This window comes from Marmota marmota, unplaced genomic scaffold, assembly GCF_001458135.2.
Source record: "Marmota marmota marmota unplaced genomic scaffold, marMar, whole genome shotgun sequence".
Classification (NCBI taxonomy): Eukaryota; Metazoa; Chordata; class Mammalia; order Rodentia; family Sciuridae; genus Marmota; species Marmota marmota.
In genome coordinates, this window is record NW_026000138.1 from 4,767,304 (window position 1) to 4,789,893 (window position 22,590).

The window sequence follows — 22,590 nt, forward strand, 5'->3', positions numbered from 1 at the left end:
CTCCTCCCCCTCCTCCCCCCTTCCTCCTCCTCCTCCACCTTCTCCACCTTCCTAGTAGCTTTCTAAGGCTGGAGGAGAGTCAGGGCTCCAGAAAACAGATCTATGAGGAGAGCTCCCTCCCTAGTGTCTCAACGAAGAACAGGAGAACTGGAGCCTCATCCTCAGCCCCCCCCCCCTGCCCCCTCACCGCCTTTGTGTGTGTTTTTAAAAGACCCTGCTAATGCTAATACCTGTCCCTGCTGATGTCACCCGGTGCTTCTCAGAGGTCACCCGTCAGCCTTCATGTGTCTCTTGCTTGTCATTTTGTGAATATTTTGAGAGTAGGGGGCTTGACCCACTCCCTTAGAAGCTGCATGTTAAAAATGTGTGTGTTTTTTATTGTTTGTTTGCCTCTTAGAGTCTTATTTTCCTCTGGCTTTTAAATCCTCCCTTTTCCCTCCTGCCCAGCGCCTGCAGCTGACCTGGCCCTGCTGATCTAGGGCAGAGGAATGGCCAGAGCCACAGCAGCCCAGGGGCGGGGTCAGCTGCAGTGCTGGCTGGGCTGCAGGGCAGGGGGCTTTACAACAGAGATCTAGAGGGTCCTCTGCCCCTGGGAGGGTCCGCCTCTTCTCGGGGATGCCGTGGGCCTCCACAGCTGGAGACTGAGCAGATCATATTGAGGTACATCCTGGGCATGGATCAGAAGGAAGGGGGTGCACTCATTCACTCAGTCACTCCTCCACCCTTCTCCCCTGCCTCCCATCCTCCTCCCTTCCCATTCTTCTCCCCTTTCCTCCCTATTCATCCACCTGTCCATCCGTCCACTCACCCACCCACCTACCTCACACTCATCATCCACCCACCCACTCATCCATCACCCATCTACCCATCCACCCATCCACCCATCTATCCATCTACCTACCCATCCATCCATTCACTCACCCACTCATCCATCAATCCATCCACCCATCAACTCATCTATCCATCCATCCACCCACCAACCCACCCACCTATCCATCAATCCATCCACCCATCCACCCATCTATCCATCTATCCATCCACCTACCCATCCACCCATTCAGGCATCCACTTACCCACCCATTCACACATCCATCCATCTATCCATCCACCCATCCACCCACCCATCCATTCACCCACTCATTCACCCATCTATCCATCTATCTATTCACCCACCCCATCATCCATCATCCATTCATCCACCCATCTATCCATCTATCCATCCACCCACCCATCCATCCATTTATCCACACGTCCATCCATCTATCCATCTATCCATCACTTATCTGTCCACCACTTATCTGTCCATCCATCCATCCATCCAGCTGCCTGTCCACTCACCACCTGCCTACCCGTCCCTTCCCCATGCATCCGGCCCCCCAGCCATCTGACGTACAGGCCCAGAGCCCCTCCTCTGCCCCAGGCCCTCTGCTCAGTGCTGGAGACCTGGAGATGCTGAGCAGGCTCCCTCCCTTGTGGACTAAATACCAAGTGAGAGAGATGAAAACTAAGCCATCCAACACCAAAGCAAGATGATTTGGGACTCGGCTAGACCCTGGGAAGAAGGTGGTGAGGGAGCCACACCAGCGAGGCTACTCAGAGGTCCCTCGAGGCAGAGTCTCTGAACTGAGATCTGAAGAGCACGAAGGGGAGAGGGAGGAAGGGTGCTCCAAACAGAGACCGTGGCTTTAGGAAGGGGAGGAGTATTGCTTTCCCCTGGGAGTCACCCAAGTTCACTACCTCATGCACCCGTCCAGCTACAGACACTGTCGCTCACCAGTGGACTCAGCCACATGCCATGTTTCCATCCCTGCACCCATCAATCATCCACACATGCATCAAACCAGGCACCCCACCTGCCATTCGTGTATCCCACCCTGATTTCCACACCATCCTCACTCCTCATCCGCCCTGTGTACCCAGGCCTGTTAGTTCTGTCTTGGAAATGGGTCTTCAGTTCATGACCACAACCCTGGTCTTTTCCTTGGATGGTGAAAGCAGCCTCTGATCTGGTCTCCTGTCTTCCATATTTCCCCCTGGCCTCTGCCTTCTCTTCTTAGAGTCAGATTAAAGTCCCCATTCAAACCATATGCCTACTCAAAACCCTCCCTCAGCAAGGCAGGGTCCACCCCCTCCACCTCAATGGCTTAATTCACTCAACAGCCTCCAGTCACTCTGGCCTCCTTTCTGTTCCTGGAATGATTTCCTCAGGACCTTTGCATATGCCCTATGCTCTGTCTGGAGCCTTCTATCTCTTCTTCTCCCCTAGCTGTATTCTATTGAACTTTGATATTCTGGCTTAGATAGGTTTGTCTTTGGAAAGTCTTCCAGTAGTACCCAACCAAACAAAAAAGCACTCTTCTATTTTTCCCCCCTCAGGAGAACCTGTTCTTTTGCTTTGTAGCACATGTCCCAGGTTTTAGCTGCTATTTTTTTTTTCTGTTTCTTTGTGCATGCCTCCTCGTACTGTAGACTTCTTGAGATCAAGGAGCCTGTCTGTTGTTTGGTTCACCATGTATCATCATCTCTCCCAGAGCCTGGCTCTCCGTTAATATTTGTTAAAATAAGATGAAATTAAAATGGAATCATATCTCACTTGGGGAGATGACAGTGTTCTCCGGCAGCTTACATCTTGAGGGGTTTTGTAAGTCCACATAAAAGTAGGCTAGGTAGGAAGTTGGAAGTAGGAAGTTGTAATAAAAATGATTCAGACAATCACAGCATCTAACCTGGATTCATAATGGTGCTAAGTGCTTTAGATACATTAGCTCCTTTAACCCCACCAGCACTGTGAATTAGGGCACTATGAATTAGGTGCTGCTACTGTCCCCACTTTTTTCAGATGAGGAGACACAAAGAGGCTAAGTCACTTGTCCAAGGTCTCACAGGGAGTGAGTGACAGAGGATCTGAACCTAGATGTGTCTGGTTTTCAAGTTCTTGTCCCTTAATCTGCAGGACTTTGACTTGACAAAACCCCATGGTACCTCTTCCGAGGTCTTACCTGAAAACTAGAACATTCTTTTGCTTTGCATCGGGGAGGTCGACCAGATGGATGTGTCAGCAAGGTCGACCAGATGGATTTGTTGGAGAGGTTGACCAGATGGACCATTTGTGAAAGTCCAGCCATAGTGTCTTTTGGAAGGTTCTGGGTGGCTACGAGGACCTGGGTGCATTTTCACAGTGACCTGTCCTGAGGTCCTTCTGCAGCTAGGCCTCTGGGTCAGGGAGGGAGGACACTTTGACTTGGATGTGGGGTGGGACTGTGACCCTGGGACCTGGGCCTCTGCGGCAAGTGTTCTGATCTCTTCCACTTCCTCCGTCCCCTGGATCTGCAGCCAGAGCCTGGTTTTTCAAATTGGTTTCAAAGATAACGATCTGATTTAGTGATTTATCTGATTAGACTTAAATGTATTTATTACATGCTTAAACATATTCCAGGGAGCTCGGAAAACGAACCGCAGGACGGTCCTGGGCTGAATTTCCGGGACCCACTGGAGCAAGTTCAAGAAAAGCATAATCTACTTAGAGGGAAACAGAAGCAGGCCTAATGCAATCAGCGCGTGCGTGCTGCAGAGCACCCCGCCTCTGCCCAGACCCGGGGCCTGCAAGCCTCCGTCTGGAGGAGTTTAGCAGGGGTCACAGGGCCTGTGTTCAGGGGAGCCAAGGTCACCTCAACTTGAAGACTCCTCTGGATTTTCTCTCCCTGCAGAACTGGGGCAGGGGATCCTTAGACATCCTTTACTTGTGTGTGTGTGTGTGTGTGTGTGTGTGTGTGGTGTATTAGGTCTGGAACTCACGGGGGCTTTAGCACCAAGCCACATCCCCAGCCCTTTTTATTTTCTATTTTGAGAAAGGGTCTCCATAAGTTGCTGAGGCTGGCCTTGAACTTGTAGTCCTCCTGCCTCAGCCTCCAGAGTCACTGTGATGGGGGCATGTGCCGCTGGGCCTTGCCTGTTTATTGTTTTAAAGCAATATTTATTTCTCTTTGGGATACCAGAATCATTTTTTGTTTTTTAAAATTTTTGGAACATAAAAAAAAACATAAGAAACAAGCAAATCAAACTCCCTATATTCTGGCCTTCTTCACATCTTATAGGTCCTTTTAGTATTTAAAAATGCTTTCAGAATTACCCAAGGGAGATAGGATCACATTTTAATTATAATTTCCATTTTTTTCCTATGAATTTTTATCAAAGAAATGGTATAAATATAATTTTATACAGATGGTCTTGTATCTTTTTCTCTCCACTTAATTTATTTTTTTTAGCCATGTCATTAATTAGTCTTTTATAACATCAATTTAATAGTTACACCCTATTTCTTCCTGGGAATATGGGGTGATTTTGTTATAATTGTCTTTTTTTCTTTCTTTCTCTTTCTTTCCTGTTGTTTTTCAAGTGATTAATTAATTTTGCTGCTATTAACACTGTGGCCCTGAACATCTTTATTTATATCATCTGTTTGCATTCTGTGTCTTCTAAAGATGATATTTTTTTAAGAGATTCATTAAGATACAGTTGACATATAATAACCTGCATGGATTTAAACTATGCAGTTTGATGAGTTTTTTCTTTCTTCTTTGGTTTTGGTACTGGGAATTTAACCCCGAGGTGCCTCACCACTAAGCCCCATCCCCAGCAGCTTTTACATTTTATTTTGAGACAGGGTTCTGCTAGGTTGCTCAGGGCTTAAGTTGCTGAGGCTGGCTTTGAACTTGCCATCCTCCTGCCTCAGACTCCTGTGCTGCTGGGATCACACCTGTGTGTCACCGGGCCCGGCATCCGATGAGTTTTGACGCACACGCGGGCATGCACACAACCTCCTGGAAACCACCGTGATTCCAAGGTCGTGACCACGTCTGTTACCCAGTGTCCTTGGGGACCTCGTCCTCACTGTCTGTGGAGACGACTGTCGGGAGGACAGAGGTGGTCTGGGAGGTTCTAGCAGCTCTACAGTCCCGTGCATTGCTTAGGATACGTGCCATGGGATGGGAAGATGAAGGATGCTGCCTGGCGTGGGCACCTGCCTGTCACCACCACCTGCAGTGACAGGGGCGGGGGTGGGGGTGCTCACTCCGGGGCTCCATCTTCCAGGGTGATTTTGACCTTGGGACCAGCTCATCCTGGCCTCCCCGAGCCACTCGGCCTCGCCACCCGTGTGCGGTTGCACCCGGCCAGCTTCTCGGCCCATCCCTTCTCGCTCTCTCCTTCCTGACCGCGGCTCCTTCTCGATGGTGATGGTGCGTCCCTGGGTGATGCTCTCTTTTCTGACCCCTGTGGGGACCAGGGCGGAGCCGGCCCTGACCTCACAGGATGCACCAACGCAGCTGCCCGGGGTCAGGGCTGGTTCTCCTCCCTGAGGAGAGGCGGGAGCCCTGGGACCCCATGTCTGGGCCCTTGTCTTAGGGGAGCTGTGGTCAGCCAGGTCCTCACGGAATGTGACCTTACGTGTGGCCCTCTCATCAGAAGGCAGCCTTTCCTGCTTTGTGGTTTTCTCTTCTCTGAACCCAGCATTTCCGGTGGCTCAGGAGTTCCAGGGGCTCAGCCTGTCCCCTGCCCCCTGTTCCTGCCCAATGAGTGGCCCTGGTGGGGTTCATTGTTGCTCCTCCTGCCATGGAGCATTTTTAGAGGATCAAAGGCCCCACCGCGAGAAGGCTTCCTGAGCAGCAGGCCTGTGCCAGCGCCTGCCGGCGTCATCTAATTCTCCCCACAGTACCAACCAGCCCGAACCAGCCCGAACCAGCCCGTCAGTGCGACCCTCTACAGCCCATGCCGTGTGCAGACTGTTGGGAATCATTTATGTCCCTGAGCCCCCCTGATTCTCAGGACACCCTAGGGAGGTAGGCATTTTCATGTTCCCAATCTACAGATGAGAAGGTTGAGACACAGAGAGGTTAAGCAGTTTGCCCCAGGCCACACAGCCAAGACCCGACCCTCAGAAGCCTTGGTGGTAGTCACCGACCCCTACTACCGTCTCCTGCAGGGGGAAAGGGACCTTTCTTTCTCCATTGTCACAGTCCCCTGAGGTCTCTCCCAGGTCTTGTGGGCAGAAGCTGGAGATCTGTAACAGTGACAGCCATGATTCAGATCCTGGGTGGCGGCCCATTTTTTAAGGAGCCGTGCCCCTGCCTAGGGTAGGAGACTCCTTCCAGGTCATAGTGGGGGTCGATGGCCCGAGTGAGTGTGCGCCCACCGTTCCCTCTCCTCTGCTCCTCGGGTCATTAACTGGAGCCATCTAATTTGCCCGTGCTGCTTCAGTTTGGGAACGAGGGAGGGGGGAGGGAGCTCAGCTCATGATCCCTCGTCCCACTCGGAGCCTGATGAAGTTTTGCTAGAACGGTTTCACAGTTCAGAGGGGAAGAGACAGCAGGTCCGCAGGGGCTCCTTTTTCCAGAGGAAGACAGTTTTACCCAGAAAGGCCGGGAAAGGCTTCCAGCGGCTCATGAGTAGGAGTCAAACTTGGTTCTCGAAAGCCCACTTTTGGGGTTCCTGGCAAGGTTTGGCAAAGGGGCATCCGCTCCTTGGAGCTGGCCATTGCAACAGGAAGGCGCCCATCTGGGCATTGATCTTCCCGTCGGCTGCTTGGGCTGTGTGGTGGCCTGGTTCTGTGCGTGGGCTACAGAATCCACGCGGACAGCTCCGGGGTGGGGTTTCTGCTCTCTCTGCTGCTTAGGAGCTGATGAGATGAGCCAGGGTGAACCTACTTTGTCTCTCTCGGCCTTGTTGCCATATCTGGGAAGTGGGGTGATGGTCATCCTGTGCCTGGGGCAGGGGGGCTTGAGTGCATTAACTAAAGCAGTGCCCAGCTCAGCACCCGGCCCTCGGAAACATTCTGCAGAGGTATCTGTTCCTCTTGCCAGTCTCTGCTAGATGACCCCGTGTGTAGGGGAGACCCAGGTTCCTAGAGGACACAGGGTGTAAACTAATCACTGTGCTCCCAGGTGACCACAGACTAAGACAGATCATGGACATTTGTGAAATGTCCCTGTTCAGTTTTGATCACACTACAGACACGTGAACCTGAGAAATGTCCAGCAGCAACCACTGTATCACACATATGGGGGTCAGTGTTGAGGACAGGACATGGTGGTTGGTGTGGCCCTGCTCTATGGGGGCTGGGGGCTGGAGTCACTGAGAAGCTCACTGGCCTAGGTCTCTGGAGGCGGGTACCTCTGAAGCCTTAGCAGAGGCACCAGCTGGACTCCAAGTGGCTGCTTGGGCTTCCTCACAGCATGGCGCTGGGTTCTCAGGGTGAAGAGCCAATGGAACATGGATGGAGTTCATGTTTGTTTCTTTTTTTTGGTGATCTAGCCTGTCTCATAATATCACTTCCACCGTCCTTTATTGGTGGAAGAAATCATAAAGTCCTTTTTGGTTTCCGGGGGTGGACTTCTGTGACTTCTTGGTTCAGCCGCAACCCTGCCATGCCGCAGTCTGGCTGGGCACAAATGCCGCAGTCTGGCTGGGCACACAATCACGAGCCACCACACAGCTTGTAGATTCAAACAGCAACTCTTTATTCCCGAACTCACACCAGCCGTCTACAATCACGTTCTGGGGAAATCCACGTTCTCTGCCCAAATCCACCTCCACTGGGCTTCTATCTCCCAAAGAATACTGTCTGAATCCCGTGAGAACTCAAGGGGAACTCAGGCAGCAGGATACGCCCTATTCCCAGCAGGAATAATCTTAAACCTTAAACCTGGAACCTAAACCGGGAACGCCCTAAACCTGATTATCTTAAACCAGGAACACCCTAATCTGCCCTGGTCCTTGAGCAAGGTCACCTACATTCAATGTCACTGCAAAATGTCAGCAACATGGGGTACGCTGGCAAGGAAATTGTCATACCTACTTGGCTAATGGCTCCCAGCATCTGCCCTCTTCTTACCTCCCCCCTCTCTCTGGCATTTCTTAAACCCTTTCTACCTTACTGTGTTTTCTCAAAGTACTTATCACTCTATGTACTTAATACTTCCACCCCTTAGTGTGAGAGCTCCCTGAGATTTTGGTCTGTTTTGTTGACCACAGCATCCTGAGCATCTAGCTAAACACCTAGCACCAGGTTGTGTTCAGTAACGTTAATAACAAATGAATGTCATGAGTATTCTCTGATTGCATGCACGTGGTAGCTGCTATACATGCTAGTCTACATGTTCTTTCCCCCTTCTTATCCATGATCCATGGAGACTGTTCTTAGTAACACCAACAGAGCTGTCTTGATCCTTTTCCTGGACTCCTAGTATTTAACTGTGAGATGGTCCCTATTTTGTTTAGTTGGTCTCCCAGCCACTGAGGTTGTCTGCACTCTTTTGCTGTGACAAATGCAGCTTCAGTGAATACATTTTTATACAGACATTGCACACCTAGAGTGGAATTGTAGGTGCTGGGTCAGAGGGCTTGTACCTTTCACATTTCCATAGCATTGCCAAACCAACCTTCATGGTAATGCCTAAGAATGCTCTTTCCCCAACTTTTATGAGCCTTCCTGTTCTGAGGTTGAGTGTGTTCTCATAAAGTTATGAGCCATTTGCATTTTCCTTTCTGTGAGCCCTGTGCCATTTCCTTTGACCATTGGAACATCTTTTTATTAATTTGTAGGAGCTCTTTACTTATTAGGAAATCTTGTTGTGATATGAGTGGTTGATATTTTTCCTCACAGATTTTTTTTTTTGTTTAGAAAGTCTGAGGTACAGACTGGTAATCTGCCTTCTAACCATGTATCTGAGTGACTCAAGTGCAAATGGTTTGGGACTCTCACACTTGGAGGGATCCTACTGTGTCGAGCTCAAGGCACTGAAGTAGATTCTCTTTTCATGCCTGCAGATGCACCCCCCCCCACCCACTGCCTCTGAATGGAGCTTCTATAGAGCAACACGGTTCTGCTGAAAACTTTGGGGAGACATTTTTAGCAGGGAACTTCTTTTTGCATGGTGGGATATTTTGGAGATGCCTCTGCCCTTTGGCTGTGGGCTTGGCTTGGGGATGGGTTGCCATAGTGAAAATAGCAGGACATTTATCTCCTCTCCCTACCCCACCTCCCATGTTCCAGGCCCCTCTTAGCTGGTAAATGCTGGTTTCGGTTCTGGGGATTGAACCCAGGGCCTCATGCATGCTGAGCATGGTCTGCCATTGATCTAAACCCCAGCCTTCAAATATTAATAATGCGACATGTTAGAGTCTTTTATGTGCTCGTCTTTTATTTCATGCTAAGTTTTTAAAACCCATGTGTGTCTTATACTCTCAGCAGCCCGTCTCAGTTGGTCTAGCTGCATATCTGGTGCTCAGTGGCCAACAGGGAGGGTTGTCTTACTGCATAGCAGAGCTAGACGTCTCAGTGGGGGGTAGTTGGTGACAAGGAGCCCAGACAAGAATCTTCTCTTGTGGAGGGCTTCAGCCCCCTGTCCCCTTAACCCAAGCTCCCTGGCCCAACCCCCAGCAGGGGCTGTCCCTCAGCATTCTCAGGAGGCCTATTAAAGAAGGAGGTGAGAATAACCAGGCCTTGCCTGAGTCTCAGCAGCAGGCAGGGTTGGGAACTTCTAGGTGCTGCCTGGGAGTCACTTCGAGTCCCTGCGGGGCTTTCTAACTATTTCCCCTTCTGAGCAGGTGAATCTAAGTAGAGCTGTACACAAGTCTAGGACACATCCTCTCTGTTATCACCAAATCTTCATAAATAGGGCCAGCATCAGTGACTACTGCTGCCTTTTCCTGACCTTCCCAGGCTTCCAGAAAACCCCTGTCTCATCATATCACACTGGTTCCTTAATCACTCAGTGATGTGAATACTTTTAGTAGCTCCATTTTATAGAGGGGAAACTGAGACAGGGTGTATTTGTCTGTCTTCTGTTACTATAAGGAGTTATCTGAGGCTGGGTATCTTATAAAGGAAAGAGGTTTGTTTAGCTCACAGTTGTGAAGGCTGAAAGTCCAAACACCATGGTGCCAGTCCTGGTTTCATGACACAGCATCATGGGGGAGCAGTCACAGGAGACAGAGGTCACAAGGTGATTTCAGGAGGCTGGAGCAAGACAGGAGAGGAGCCACCTCTCGAAGGTCCCTCCACCTCTTTACATTGCCATACTGAGGACCAAGTTCCCAGCACAAACCCTCGGAGGACACACTCAAATCACAGCTGAACCTTGGCACAGAGGATAAAACAACTTGCTGAAATCTGTCTTAATGGGAGGAAGGGCTGCTCAGACATAGCTGTGCCGCGAGAGCTGCAGAGGGCTGGTGGAAACACACCGTGGGGCTTCACTCTCAGAATTCTGGACTCAGTAGGTCTGGGGTGGGGCCAGGAAATCAGCATTCTTAACAGACTCTCAGATGTTGCCGACGCTGCTGGATCAAGCCACCAAGTGGCTTCCCTTCCAGAATGGAGGAAGGAACTGGCAGTTTTCAACCTGCAGACAAAGTCACACCCTGTTGTCACCTATGAGAAGGGCGGTCCTAGGGTGGAGCTGGCTGTGCCTTGTAGGTGCAGGGGCCAGAGCAGGGCCAGAAGGGCGGACGTCCCAGAGTTCTCCACTGGGGGAAGGACTTCCTGGGAGCCACGCGGCCCACCGTGTTTGGAACTGGAGATGCTTCTGTTTCCCCAGGGTCTGATCTGAGACCCGGGCACTGGTGGGAAGGCAGGAGAAAAGAAAAATCTCCCTCTTCCTTGATGGATGCCATGAAGACTCACCCATTTGTCAAGTTGGAGACTCTGGAAAAACATCGCAGCAGCACATTTTGATTTAATTTCGTTTCACAGCCGTCTTTCTAATGTATTCATTTATTTTTAGCTTTGGTTTTTATAAGCTTGTTTGCTTTCCTCATTTCTTTTACTTTTATTTTCCCTTTTGCTCAAAGAAACAGGAAAATAATACCCAAACTCGGACCTGCAGATGGTCTGGGATGCTCGGACAGTTGAACCATCTCTACTAGGCTCTGGGGCTTTCCTTGGCTGCTTCCAGGTGGTCTGGGAATGTCAGGAGAGGGGCTAAGAAGGGACAGAGTCATTGCCAGGCAGGTTATCGCTTTTAAAACGGAGAGAGAGAGCTTCCTTTCCTATTCAACTGGCAGTTGATAGAAGCCACATCAAGCAAGAATTCAGAGTGGCAGCCGGTGCATTCCACGAACTCTCTACTACTTATTTTTTATTTAAACAGTAATTTTACAATACATTTCGCGGCCACTGATGGTAACAGAGTTTCCCTGATTTGTTTACATGTTTGGGTTTATCACCAGCATTTGGAAAACCAGACCCAGGGAAAGAACGAGGTCTGGGGACACAGGCGTGGTCTTAATATAGCGAATGTTTAGCCTGTTCTGATCATTACAAAAATCAGAACAGCGAGAATATTCGCAGACTCCTTGTTATTTGTTCAACCGCAGTGAGGCTGAAAACCCCACATGTGTTTGTGAGGGTCCGTGGCTCAGCAGCTTGCTGGTGGCTGGTCCTTGAAGGCCGGTGGCCTCTACAGAGGCTCAGCCTGGACTCCACTTCCTCCCAGCTGGGAGCTGCTATTGATGGAGCAGTGGTGATTATGTCTCCCACATGCCCACAGCCTGCAGAGTTGGTCTTTACCCTTCTCCCCACTTGCTTGAATCGCTCTCTTCTCTCTGAATCACTCAGCTAATTGAGAGTCATGCAGTCCCCCCCCGCCCCCGCCCCGAGTTCTAATCCTCCTGTCCCAGCCTCCCAACGCTGGTAGCCAGGTCCCCTCATGCAGCAAATATTTCTGCAACCCCCTGACCAGGAGTCGGGCGCTGGGCTGGGTGTGAGAGGCAAAGCAGAGAGCAAAGTGACCAGACCCTGCTTATCACTGTGGGGCTCCTGGCCCAGCAGGGGCCACAGCCAGTAGCCAAGGAAACCCTCTCACCATCACGCCCAGCGTGCGCTGAGCTGTGTGAACTAGGGCCAGCCTGGCGGATTCTAGGGCATATGGATGAGCCCAGGGGATGATCTGAGATTGGTGGCCAGGGAAATACTCTTGAGAAGGTGACATTTGTGTAGACCAGTGAGTCCCAACTGGGAGGGGGTTTTCCTTCTCTCTTCCTGGCCCCCACTGACACTTGGAACCCCAGGAGGCAATCTTGGTTGCCACAGTTGGGAGGTGGGAGTTTTTCTAGTCGAGTTTAGAGGCCCAAGATGCGGCACGGAGTCCTACAGAGAGTCCTGCAGTGCACAGCCCCAGCCTGCCCACCAACGAAGGGGGACTCAGACCCCAAAGCCCCCAGAGCTGCAGAGGTAAGGATGGGGGTGGGGAGAAGCCAGGAGCTCAGGAGATTTCCAGAGAGGGGGATGTACAGTTGGAGGTGGGGACCAGGACTCTGCTTCATGGGGTCCTTGTGGAATGCAGCACCAAGGCTCCACCACCTCCAATATGGAGCAGCCACCGGCCCTGGATATTGACAGCAGGAAGGTGGATGGGGAAGAGTGGAAGCCTGGGCAGGAGGGTTCTATGGACCAGGATTGCAGGGCTGTACCTTGCTTTCGTCCACGTCCCATTGATCAGAGCTCCGACTGCAAAGGACGCTGGGAAATGTTGTCCAGGCGTGGGCCTGGGAGGAAAGAGAAATGCCTATTGTGTTTAGCAAGTGAGCTGGGTTTGCAAGGGGCCCTGCAAGGAGTGGAGGGACGAGACAGGAGGAGAGCGTTGGAGTTGGGGTTGGAGACCGGGAAGGAGCCTCCGTCTGAGATGCAGCTTGATAGACAAGCTCTGTGCTCTTGGTCATCATGGTAGGGATCCCTTCTGGGATACATGTCTTCTGAAGAAAATCTCATCCATGCTCATGTTAACTCTTTGAAGTAGTCACCAGTATTATTCCCATTTTAGAGATGAGGAAATTAAGGTTGAAAGAGGATAAGTGATTTTTCTGAAGGTCACAGAGCTAGGAGAGTTTGGACCTGGGGTTTAATCCCAGACTCTAAAAAGCAATAATGGATCCAGTCTACAGGATGTCAGACTCCATCTTGCATAAGAATCACCTGGAATGCTTGCAAAAATGTAGATTTCAGCTGGGCGCCGCAGTGGTGCACGCTGGTAATCCGAGCTGCTCGGGAGGCTGAGGCAGGAGGATCTCGAGTTCAAAGCCAGCCTCAGCAACTCAGTGAGACCCTGTCTCTAAATAAAATATTAAAAAAGGGCTGGGGATGGGGCTCAGTGGTTAAGTACCCCTGGGTTCTATCCCTGTAGCTCCACCCTAAAACAAGCTCAGCCTCTGTAGCTCTGCTTTGGTAGGTCTGGGGGGCTCCAAGGACGAGGCCATATATGTCATCAAGGTTCATTGTAATTTCACCCAGAGTGGCCGAAGGCAATTACATCTTTGGACTTCACACAACAGGGGTCAGGCGGGGAGAGAAATATAAAGACTCCTTTTCTTTCTCAGAGTTTGCAAAGATGCCTGGGAAAATCAGACACAGAACCTGGCACCTTGGCCATCCAAGGGATCGTAAAAGTTCAAGCTGATTATTTGGGGCTGTCACACTGTTAATTACTTCTGGAATGAACCATAGTATTGTAGAGAATCACAGAGGGAGGTGTCAGCTCCTGAGGGAAGGGACTGCAAGGTCTGAATCAAGAGGTCTCCGGCACTGAAAGAGTAGGTTTCAGAGGCTGCTGTTCTTGATCATCTCTCTCCACCTAGGAGGATGCACATGCTTTGGGTACAGGGTCATAAGGATCTTTTCCACTACCACATTGTCAGTCCTTCAAATTTCACCCATCATTTGATAGGTCCTTAACAGACATTCGTTAAACAACAACAGCAACAAAAATCCAATATGTGTAGGGACCTCTAAGATGCATTTGCAGGTGAAGTGCCCCCACCCCGGAATATTTCCCCGATTGGATCTATTATAAATGAGTCATTTTTTTCCCCTTGGGGGACTTCTCAGAGCCTTTAATCTGTAAACTTGCTTGGACCATCTCCAAAAGGGGGAGCTGCGAGTCGCTGACTCTCAAACTTAATAGAGCCCTGGGTCTGTTTCCATGGAACCTGTTGGCACTCGCTCTGTGGTTTTGGGGGTGCAGGGGTGGATTTCTGAACTAGACCTGGTTTCCTGAGTGGCCTGGGAATGGCCTGCTCTGATTTCTCCCCGTTTGCATCTAGGGCAGGTGAAGAGAGAGTGAAGCCACCTCCCTGCTCAGCTTCCTGCCCTGTGGGGCCTCATCAGGACCTCGCAGCTGCCCCGGGGGCTGCAGATTCCCCACCATGAAAAGGAAGTGTCAGGGCTGTCCCCCTCGGAGGCTGAGCGGGGTTGAGCAGGACAGGCACATGCGATCTGACACTGGTCCCTCCCTAATGGAGGCTGACAGGGGACCGGGGAGTTGGGGGAGGCTGTGACAGGTGTCAGGAGAACCGCACGGTTCTCGGTTCTCGAGGCCCAGGGATGTCATTAAGCCTGGGCGGGGGGTGCATCCTGGTTTCGATTCACGGCACACGGGTGTCTGAGAGGGACTTCAGAGAAACCGGGTGCAGATGCAGGCGGTGGCTGGGCTAAGTGAGATCCAGCCAGAGGTGGGCGGGTGGGTGGCCGTGGACCCTGGGACTCTGTTTCAATGAAAAATGTCCAGAACAAGAGAATTCTCAGAGATAGAGAGCAGATCGGTGTCACCGGGGCTGGGGGAGGTGGAGGGGAAAGAGTTTAAAGGGTACCGGTTTTCTTCTTTGGGGAAGTTATGAGTGTTTTGGGACTAGCTAGAGGTGGAGGTGAATGTCAAGGTCATTGCGGTGCTTGCTAATGGTACAGAATTTTACGTAATGGGACTTTTTTTTAAAAATTATTTTTAAGGTCCTTAGTCGGACGACTCCGACTTAGAAGGAAACTGAGCCCCAGATGATTCTAGGATCTGGTCTAGACTAGAACAGTGAGTCTCAGGTTTAGAATGACTTGGGGCATCTTTAAACTCTGGCTACCTGGGCCCCAGCCCCAGAGCCGATCTAATCCATCTGGGCATCCCGATTTACATGTTGCTCTAATTAAAAAAAAAAAATTAATTGATTTAAAATTTTAATGAACACAGAATAATTGTACAGACTTATGGGAGACGGCGTGACTTGTCAATACGTGCATACAAGGTACCATGGTCACACCAGGGAGATTGACATGTCTGTCGCCTCAAATACCTCGAATTTCTGTGCTGTGAAAATCTTCTCTACGAGCTGTTTTGAAAGATAGGGTTAATTGTTGCCCACCACAGTTACCCCACTGTGCTATGGAATGCCAGAGGTCACTTTTCCTGTCCCCTGCACCCAGCCCTTCACCCATTCTCTCTCCACCCTCCTCCTCCAAGCCCTTCCAGCCCTTGATAACCACTGTTCTCCAATTCTAAGATATCAACTTTATTTTTTTTTTGGACTTCCTCCTCTAAATGAAAGCAGGTGGGGTTTTTATTTTTCAGTGGGTACCAGGGTTTCTTTAAAAGCTGTCCTGATGATTCCATCTGCATCTGGGGATAGAAGCTGGGGAATTGGAACATGCAGCCCAGGAGCATCCGCGGGGCCAGAGCAAGCGACTCCCAAATCCTGGGATCCGTCCCATCTTGCCGTCACCTGCTGTCATGAGAATCAGCATTTCTAGCCAGCACCTGGGGAAGTCATTGCTGCTGGTCCAGGGTCCACCCTTAGCCAGGGTTGAAAATACTCATAAATCATTATGGGTAACATTTAGGTTCAGAGATTTTAACGCACAGCCCCAAGAGACAGGGTCTGTCCCACGGGCTCTGGGCTCTGCTTGGTTTTCAACTCACTTCATCCCAACACTAACCCTAGGAAGCAGCCGTTTTTTTGTGGTCCCTATTTACAGATGAAGAAACTGAGGCTCAGAAGCTGGGGGTGAATTGTCCACGCTCATACCAAGTAGCCAGTGTGCAGTTCGGAGTTTCTGTTCTCTGCTCAACTCTTCCCAGAGTCTGGGGACATGTCCGTGGCTCAAGAGGGCCCAAAAAAGGCCCAAGTCACATGGAGCTCTGCATTCGGCATTGCCAGGCTGGTGCATAAGAACATGTGGGTATTGGACGAGAAGGGCCCCTATGGGGAGGGCTCTGTGGTTGACCCCAGCTGGGTTCCCTGTCTGCTTCCGATGGGGCGGATACCAAATGTCCTGGGGCAGAGTCGACCAACTCATCCTGGTTGGACGTTCTTGGTCTTAGCATCGAGAGTCCTGTGTCCTTGGAACCCCCCAGTGTGTCTGGCACTGTCCTGCATTCACCCTACCTAGAGCCCAGGGGTTCTCTGACGGCTTCCAAGGCTGCTGCTTGGCTGTGGGTAGCCACTGAACGCGAGTCTTCTCGTCACCCTTGTCCTGTCCTGCTGAACAACTCTGACCTTTTCTACCCGCGTGTCCCTGGGCATCCCTGGACTTGCTCTTGATGGAAGGAGAGCCATTTACATTTTTGCAGAGGAACTTGTGGAAGGCTGCGGTGCCAATTTAAATTCTCATTAAGAACCTCGAAACACTCAAAGAGTCACATTATTATGAACTATCTTGAAGGATCTTTGGATCTGCTTCAAGAAACCCAACACTTATTATCTTGAAGGCTGCTTCCTTAATGGGGGGCAGGGCCAGAAAGACTTGTCTGTCTCTCTCAAGGAGATAAAGATGGTAAAAATCAGTGTAACAAAAACAGTCCCACCAAGACAGCAAAAGCCACGGCAAGGATACATTGTAGTGTAGGAATGATACATTGAGCATATTGATACCCATCATTATTATTTTGACTATAGCTTCATGAGCACTTGGGACCCTCAAATGGATGGATTGCAAACTTGTTGGCAAATAACACCCGGGGTGGGGGTGGGGGGTCTGGCAACTTTTCCTAACAACCCGCATAGTAAATAATTGAGGCTTCAGAAGTCACTGAGATCTCTCTTGTCACTCTTCTGTCACCGTAGTGTGAAATCAGCCATAAACAATCCACCAATGGGCCAACTTGGCTGTGTTCCAATAAAACCTCATTTATAAAATTAGGGTAGCCAGCCCCTGAGTGGGGGTTGGCCGGCCCTTGGGATAGTGGGCACACCGTCTGGGGGTGTTAGACTTTGGTTCCGGGAGCAGCTCTGCTGTCGTCTGATCTGTGAACCAACCTCAGTGTGCTCATCTGTAAAATGGGGACCATCTCCTGGATTTGTACCTGTCCCTGCCACCAGAATCTAAATGGCAGCTATGAATGTCACCTCTTTTATATAAGCTCCTCGGCATGATGCATCGGAGATGCCCTGGTGGGGACCTCTTGCAAACTACCTTAACCAAGGGTCAACAGATGTTGTGGGAACTCTCTTGACTCTGGCCTTGAGATGCCACCTCTCCAGGGTCCCCTCCGCTCTGGAAAGGAACACTGCGTTCCTCCCCCAGATGTTGGTTAATGAAGGGACACCAGCGTCTTCCTCGTGCCTGATAAATCGCTCTGACCAGGGCTTGTGATTCCTTAACTCTACATTGTTTCTGCAGTCTCCAGGAGGGGAGGGAGGGAGGGAGGGAGGGAGGGAGGGAACCAGCAGCCTGGAATTGCTTCAGGAATGGAAACATTTTTCTTGGTGAATTAATATTCATCAAATGGATCAGGTAAACACCCAGTAAATGGCAGTGCATGGGCAATTTATCAATTCGGGCTTCAGAATGCAATTATCAGTCAAAAGGCAAAGAGACGCCGTAATGAAGCCTGCCTCAAAAAAAAAAAATAAATAAAATAAAAAATCCCATGGCTCCCTGATCGGAGGGGTGTGAAGATCCATTTTTCACTTTTCTATGAAGAATGATGCCCTCTCGTCAGAGCCGGGGATGGGAGTCAATATGCAGCTCCCTCCTGACAGGAGTTTGGGGAGCCCTACGATGCCGGGGGCTGCCTGTTTTTGGTAAAGCCTGGAGGCTGGGAAGTGAGGGTAGGGACCCTGACTGACCCCCACCTGCTGGTTCCCAGGGGCCACACTAAGATCATTCCAACTCTGGGTCATCCTCAGCAAATCCCAGGAGGTCAGCGCTGTGTGGTTATCCCCATTTTACAGAGGAGAAAACGGAGGCTCGCGGAGGAGATGGGACTTGCTTGCTGTGCTAGGCAGATGACAGACTCCCCGCTAGTGTCCTGGCTCCAACCCCCAGAGCCTGGGATTGCTTTTCCTTACACAGCACAGGGACTGTGCAGATGTGATGGAATGAGAGACCCTGAGATGGGGAGATGAGGTGGATCGCGGCCCAAGTCACCATGAGGATCCCTGTAAGGGAAGGAGGAAGGCCGGCAGATCCGAGTCCGAGAGACAGGGCGTTGGGGATGCTTTGCTGCTGGCTTGGGAGCTGCAGGAGGGACCCGGAGCCGGGGTCTGCAGGTGGCTTCTAGAAGCTGGAAGAGACAAGGAGAGGGATTCCTCCCTAGAATTCTAGAAGGAGTGCAGGTCTGTGGTCACCTTGATGTCAGCCCAGGAAGACCCATTTTGACCTCTGACCACTGCCAGAGCTTTGTGATGATCAACAGGTATGGCATTAAGCCACGAGGTTGGAGCTCACTTGTTACAGCAGCCACAGGAAACTCATACCCTTGCTTTTGGTTCTATGGCTGGGGTGGCTTGTTCACCACCCCCTGTGCAAACATGTCCCACAACTCTTCTGCTTCCTACATGGTCACCTTTTTCCGAGGGTCTGCCTTCTGTGGTGAGACACCCTGACCACATATAGTTCTTCAGCTCTGGGGCCTCTCAGGGATTCCAGGCCAGTCCCTGGTCTCTTGCCTCAGGTCACTGGTGCTTCCCGTTCCCCCCCTCCCTACCTACTCCTGCTCCCTCCAGCAGAATCTGCTTTTCTCCACTTGAGTGGCTCCTGGGCTCCGCCTCCCCAGCTGCGCATGGCTCCTTTCCTCCAGTGACAAACACCCAGGCCTCTGTGACTCTGGATTTCTGGACCTCACAGGGCAAGAGAGTCAGGACAAGTCCCTGTAGGAGCCCAGCCCCGTGGGTTTGGGACCAGCACCCTCCCTCCTCAAAGTCCTTGGTCACAGCTCTCTTGGTCCCTTGTTCCTGGGACCATCTGCAATGGTGCCCCGCAGGGCCCTGGAGCTTCCTGACCCTGTTAGAGGTGAGCTGCGCACCCCCCCCCCAGAGCAGTCTCCACACAGCTAGTGTTTGGGGGTGTACCTGGCTGGGCCCCAGGTCTGTGAGCGGACGCCCCAGGGCTCTGAGGGCTGCTGTTTGGTTGGAGATCTTCGGTCGTCAGGTGGAGCCATTAGTTCCTTGAACCACCTTGTTAAGGGAGACCTTGTCTTGCCAGCCTGTCCTGGAACAGGGTCCTCTCCATGTGCCTCCTGGGAACGGGTGCCACGTGGTGTCTGGGGACACTGAGGTCTGGGGAAGTTAAGGACACACGCCCGCTGAGGGGTGTTGATTGGGGTGAAAGCATCACTAGAAGCTCTCAGCAATGTACCACGGTCTTGGGTATCAACAGGGGGCTTAGAGCCCGTCCACGGTGTCACGTTTTGTCTAACCATGACGACCACTGAGACCTCTTGTTTCTTCTTTTATTTTATTATATGCTGGCAACGGGATGGCCTAATGCCATCGCCCAGCAGGTAGGGTGATTCTCCCCAAGTTACAGACAAGAAAAGCGAGACCCCCCCAACCCCTGGTCCACAGACACAGTGTTCATCGCAGCCGTCCGACTCCCACCTCTGCCCACGCCTCGCCTCTTGCCCTCCTGCCGGGAAGCTGGTGTCTCTCCCGCATCTTGGAGGCAAAAGTTGCTCTCCGGGAGCCAGAGCATCGGGAAGATTCCAGATCCCTCCTGAGAGTCTTGGTAGATCCACAACCGGGCCCTGGCCCTGGCCCTGCCCCCCGACCTTCTGGACAGTCCAGCCCCTTCTGTTTGGCACACTGAGATCTCCAGGCAAAGGCAGGTCCCTCTCCAGAAGGCTGAGTTGGTGTCCACAGAGAGAGGCCGGGATGACATCACCAGGAGGGTGACATTGCTGCCTCGTCGGGCTTTATCTCAGTTTCCCCAAAAAGCTAGAGTTTTTTTTTTTTCCCTCAAACCCTGTGCCCACAGCTCCCGAGGTGTGCAGGAGAGAAACCCAGGTCTGGGGACACAGCACATTTCCTCCCAGGCATTTATAACCGTGAGGGACGACGAGGTGCTGCTTCTGCGAAGCCACCCCCGATGACCTGATGTGCCTAGGGGACATTTCTCTGGCATCAGGAAGGAGTGCTGTCCCAGAGGCGATGTCTGGGGAAATCACAGGCCAGGAGTCGGTGGCTTGGCCACTGCTCGGGGAAGCTGTGAGCTGAGGGTGTTCTCTGTCCCTGTCACTAGGTTGTCTCATCTGTCCCCCTCTGGGCTGCCTCCGGACAAGAGCCCTTTAATAAAACCCACCATCGCCAACTTGTGATGAGCAAGGGGTCGGGGCGTCTCCCCAGCCTACTTGAAACCACGGTGTGTGTGCATGAGTGTGCGCGCGTGTGCACTCACCCCTGTGACGTGTGCTTGTGCCCCCGACTCAACCCAGCATTTGCCTTCAATTCCAAGGCACCCAGTTATTTTTAGGGATGACGTACCCCACATCAAAATAACTGGTTATTTTTATGATCGGGCGCATCCATCGCATTGTGACATCTCCCAGCTCTGGAGAAACAGCAGCCAACCAGCCGCGGGGACCGAGCAGGATGAGTCAGCCCCGGGACGGGCCAGGGGCAGGGGCCGAGGGGCCGGGAGGGGCTGCGCGGTGACTGAAGTGACGGGATTCCTAATAATAGCTGCCGTGGCTGAGCGCTGACCTGGGCCAGCCGGGCACGGGGCAGTGTGCGGGTCGGATGCGACTTCGACTTTGCAAGAAGCCCCTGAGATGGGGCTCCCGTCACCCCTATTTTGCAGATGGGGCCACCGAGGCCCAAGCTAAGTACCTGCCCGGGCCTTGCACCGGGCCCAGCCGCCATCGGACTGCACAGCTGACCTGACTCCTTCCTGACCTGCATCCTGTGTGTGGGGAGCCAGGTCCCTCCCCCCTTCCAAGTGCCCCGTATTTATGAAGCCGTCACCACGTCAGCCTCTGAAGTGCTCTTCCTGCCATCCCGCTGCCCGACCTCCTCCACCAGCCCCGGGGAACTTTCTAGAAACACCCCTCATCGTGCAGTGGAAACCCTTGGGTCTTGTTTCCGTAGACCGTGGGTCCCAGTCACCCTGGGCCATTCGCCACCTTTCCCAGCATCTCATTCATTCCCTCACTCAGTGTGTGAGGGTCCACAAATCTATCTATCTATTTTTTTGCACCCCACGCAGCTCTAGGAGGGAGAACAGTGAAGGAGAGAGACCAGCTTCCTAGTTTGATGGACCTTACATTTCAGCTGCAGGAGGCACACAATAATAAAAGCACAAATAGGAAATGACTCAGAGCTGTGAAGAAAAATAAAACTTTGATATAATCGGAAGTGACGGGGAGGCCAGGGGAGGTTTTCCTGGAGAAGTGACATGTTAGTTAGCTAAGGAACTGCGTGACGAGAAGCCAGCCCTTACAGGATCTGGGGGAAGAGCTTTCCAAATGGGGAACAGCAAGTGCAAAGGCCCTGAGGTGAGGCGTGTTTAAAGGAAAGAGGTTCAGCATGGCAGGAGACCAGAGGATGAGGTCGGGGCAGAGAGGGATGAGGAGGTCTCTGATTAGGGAGAGACAAACATGCAGGCATCAGGAAGGAATTTGGATGCTGAGAGTAATAGGGAGCCATTGAGGTTTATGGTAGGGATTGCAGAGGGCATTCTCCTTGGGATAAACCCTTGTCCCTCCACCTTGGCCTGCAGGCCCTGCCCCTGCTCCTCTGCCTGACTCTCGGCCCCCCTGGCCCTGGCCCCTCATGTGTCCTCCAGTGGATCCCATCTATGGACATGTGGGGCTGGCCTGGTCACTTGTCCCCCTTCCTTTGCCAAATTAACTCTCACTCATCCTCCAGGTCCCAGGTCCCAGCTCCAATGACACTCCCAAAGGAAGCCCTTTCCCAATCCTCAGCCCTGGGGCACCTTGTAGTGACGCTCTGTGACATGGTAGCTAATCAAGGTGTATTTCCTGTCTCTGTTCTAGAACTGCACGAGACACCTGTGTCCAGGAGAAGGGTCCCGTGAGCTGCGCGTGCATTAGCAAATGCTCTAGTGGCCGCCTTAAGAACCCCAGCTGTCACTCACGTTTGAATCATAGTAAAATGAGCGTTTTAATCATCATTGTTAAGTGTCCAGTTTAGGGGCCTGAAATGCATTCCCAGTGTTAGGAACCGTCACCGCCCTCCATCTGCAGAGAATTGTCACCACAAACAGAAGCTCAGTGACCACTGAGCCATCTGAGCCCGCCTACTGGGTAGAACAGGTGACCCCTCTTCAATGCCTGTCTGGACATTTGCCTGTCCTCATGCCTTGGATAAGTGCGTCTGGCTTATTTCACTTCACACACTATTTTCAAAGTTCCTCCATTAAATTTAATTAATTAATTAGTTAATTATTTTGGGGGTACCGAGGATTGACTTCATGGGCACCCCACCACTGAGCCTCATCCCCAGCCCTATTTTGTATTTTATTTAGAGACAGGGGCTCACTGAGTTGCTCAGGGCCTCGCTGTTGCTGAGGCTGGCTTGGAACTGGCGATCCTCCTG

The 22,590-nt window shown here is 51.7% G+C and overlaps 1 protein-coding gene and 1 non-coding gene across 2 annotated transcripts in view; one reads left to right on the forward strand and one right to left on the reverse strand.

The window, feature by feature from the left end:
• The window catches only part of Ksr2 (kinase suppressor of ras 2), a 263,568-nt gene that overhangs the window by 24,338 nt on the left and 216,640 nt on the right, over nucleotides 1-22,590 (forward strand). The gene's annotated exons all lie outside the window — the stretch shown is intronic.
• Nucleotides 11,215-11,347, reverse strand: LOC125611257. The gene has a single exon (XR_007341414.1). It is a non-coding gene; the product is annotated as a small nucleolar RNA SNORA72 (small nucleolar RNA).